Source organism: Mastomys coucha, unplaced genomic scaffold, assembly GCF_008632895.1.
Source record: "Mastomys coucha isolate ucsf_1 unplaced genomic scaffold, UCSF_Mcou_1 pScaffold3, whole genome shotgun sequence".
Classification (NCBI taxonomy): Eukaryota; Metazoa; Chordata; class Mammalia; order Rodentia; family Muridae; genus Mastomys; species Mastomys coucha.
Window position 1 is genome coordinate 25,697,435 of NW_022196909.1, and position 3,151 is coordinate 25,700,585.

General features: G+C 43.9%; 1 long non-coding RNA gene across 1 annotated transcript; it reads right to left on the minus strand.

Moving 5' to 3' along the window:
- Positions 1–2,168: 2,168 nt before the first annotated feature.
- On the minus strand, positions 2,169–2,939 carry LOC116075278. The gene is made up of 3 exons (XR_004112500.1): positions 2,778–2,939; positions 2,486–2,604; positions 2,169–2,216 (listed from the first exon to the last, which is right to left on the minus strand). It is a non-coding gene; the product is annotated as an uncharacterized LOC116075278 (long non-coding RNA).
- Between the last annotated feature and the right edge of the window lie 212 nt (positions 2,940–3,151).

A 3,151-nucleotide genomic window follows, 5' to 3' on the forward strand; every position in this document is an offset into this window, starting at 1 on the left:
AGGAAATGCTTCATGAATATAAAGACCTTGAAACCTGCTATTAAGGGAAATCCTGGAGACAAATAACAACCACAAATAAGTTACTTTGTGCTGCCAAGTTGACCAAGGAATAAAAGAAACATGTTCAGTTTTTAAAATGTGGATGTTATGAACCATTTAAACATCTTTCTTTATTGAGTTTTGGTCTTTATGGTATTATAAAATTAAATTAAAAAAAAAAGAGAGATTTAAAAAGAAAAACGAGAGGCAGCATCTCTTCAGGGGAAAACAAAACCAAACAAATCTGTTAAAAATAGAACAGTTCCAGGGAACCTGTTTGTGAGTGACTATGAACATGTACGTGATGACAGTAGAGCCGCTAAGATTTCGGTCACCTTAATGAAATCAAACTCAGCCCACAGAGATTCCCTTTCTGTTCTCTTCATAAGGCCCCCAACCTCTTGCAACTCCCCTGTCTTTGTATTTGAGTGCCTTCTCATCATGTTAACAGGGTGCCTCAGCACCCTGCTTGGCTCAGCAGTGGCAGGCATCCTGAAGCCCCATTGTCTCCTGCCCTTGTGGGTGCTTCACACAGTAGGTGGAAATCCCAATGGCCTCCCAACCCCAGCTTCGGCTGAGCTGTACTTTGTCCCTGTCTTTCAAGAGAATGAGTCCATCTCTGTGACAATTTGGTAGTGACAGCAATGTAACTTGAGTGTAGTTAGAGGTCACTGACCAAGCTCCATGGCGTACAATAAGCTTATCAGGGCCATCTCTTGAAATAATAGTCACTTCCCGGTCTCCTTCATCTTTTCCACTCTTTGCCTCCTTCCCTCCTCCCCCGCCAGAGCCCTGCCTCCTGTCTCAGGATGCATCCTTCAGCAAGGTTCTCTATTTTCTTGGGCTTTTCCTGTTACAATCACAAAGCCCCAATGTCCTTTGCAAAGTATGTTCATCTAACCTTGAACCAAAAGCCATTATTGCCTCTAAGGTTAAAAGAGAAGTAAGAGAGAAATTTCCCTCATTTAAGTATCTCTCTCTCTTTTTTTTTTTTAAAGGGAGAAGGAATGCTTTTAACATAAACACTAAATCAAACACATTGGACAAATTTTCTAGACAAAGCAATGCCATTTCATAAGTTCCCCCAGAGAATATGAATCTGACAAATGTTTCCATTAATATGAAGACTCTTTTCTTTCAGGAAACATTGCATGTATTTCCCAAGCAGTGGACTCATACCTCGATTTTTCTGACACATGGAAGTAGATAGTCCAACAAATGTTTCTACCGAATCTGCCAAAATGATTACCAAAATAGACTTGTGCCATGGCTGCTCCATGTCTTACACTACAGCCACTCAATATTTTAATTAATCTCATACGATAGCAAGTCTGACTGGGTTGTTGCCAGAGACCAGCTTATTCATACAGAGAATTGTCAGGTATCTTTTGTAGCTGGCTTTCTCTAGTGCACTTTCTATTCAAGGGTTTACCCTGGAGTTATCCTAGTTTCTTTACAGGTGAATACAGTATGGATACACTAGACAGGCTCTAGGAGGAGTTATAGAGAGAATGTTGTAAGATCATGAAGATGGCCCTTTGGTCCTTCACCATGACCTACACGTCTCCGGTATCATCGAGGCTCAGGTATCATCACCTAGTCAACAGCATCTCTGCATAGTGCGAGCTAGCCGTTTTCTGCTCCTCACATATGCCCGTTGTCACATTGGCTCAGAGCCTTGGTCATTGACACACTTCTACATGGCTCTCTTAGACACACTTCTGCATGGCTCTCTCAGACACACTTCTACATGGCTCTCTTAGACACACTTCTGCATGGCTCTCTTAGACACACTTCTGCATGGCTCTCTCAGACACACTTCTGCATGGCTCTCTTAGACACACTTCTGCATGGCTCTCTCAGACACACTTCTGCATGGCTCTCTCAGACAGACACACTTCTGCATGGCTCTCTCAGACACACTTCTGCATAGCTCCTGTCCTCACTTCACTAGAGTTTCTTTTTCTTTTGAAGATTTATTTTATTTATTTTATGTGTATGAGTACACTGTAGCTGTACAGGTGGCTGTGAGCCATCATGTGTGTGGCTGCTCTCCAGCCCCGCTGGCTCCAGCGTAATTCACTGTAGCTGTCTTCAGACGCACCAGAAGAGGGTGTCAGATCTGTTTATGGGTGGATGTGAGCCACCATGTGGTTGCTGGGATCCGAACTCAGGACCTTAGGAAGAACAGTCAGTGCTCTTACCCGCTGAGCCATCTCACCAGCCCCTTCACTGGAGTTTCTGTTCAGAGTTTTCTTCCTTGGAGAGCATCTCTGACCACCTCCCCTGTCATCTACTCTTGCTTTAATTTTTCTTATACACTTTGGCTACTCACAGTGCCAGACACATGGATAGTGCTTAATAAACATCACTGGATGGATGGATGCATGGATGGATGAATGGATGGATAATAATGGGGGCATTGGGCAGAGTTGCACATACTCACCTTCTTCAATTGTTTTTATTCCCCGTCTTTCACCTTGAACCCTTTGCTTCTTCATTCATTCACCAGTGTGTACTTCCCACCATCAAGTCTCTGCTACAAGCCTTAGTAAGGTGTTTCCCCTACAAAGTTCATAGATGGTAAACTCAATAACCTGGGAGTTATCTCTACTTCCTAAAACAGTGCAAAGGTGCTCTGGCAGGGATGCTCTGGCAGTTGATCTGAGAACCGTTTTCCCACAACCCCACTCAAGACCCAGATAGAACCAAGACCTCCTCCGAAACCGTCCATGAACCTTGCAGACCCGCTGTTTCTTCCCTCATCAGTATACATGTCCACAGCTACACACGGTTATTGCCATTTCTAAGCAGAGGGATGAAGAGGAACTAGAGGGCAAGAGCGTTCATCTTTAAAGAGACAATCCAGGAGCTACAAAGAGCGAATTTTTCCTTGTACCCCAGTGGTGAGAGCTCAGTCACGTGACACCCCCGCAAAGGATCTGGGAAATGTAGGCTCTTGCCGGCCATGTGCCTAGCTAACTTTGGTGGGAGTTAAAATACTAAGCAAAAGAGAAGGGATTCAGCAGAGTGGTTAAGTGTTTTCAGTAACTTAGATTATTGTTTAGACTTCAGGCCTCAGGAGTAAGCCCTCTGGGTGATTTAAAAGGCA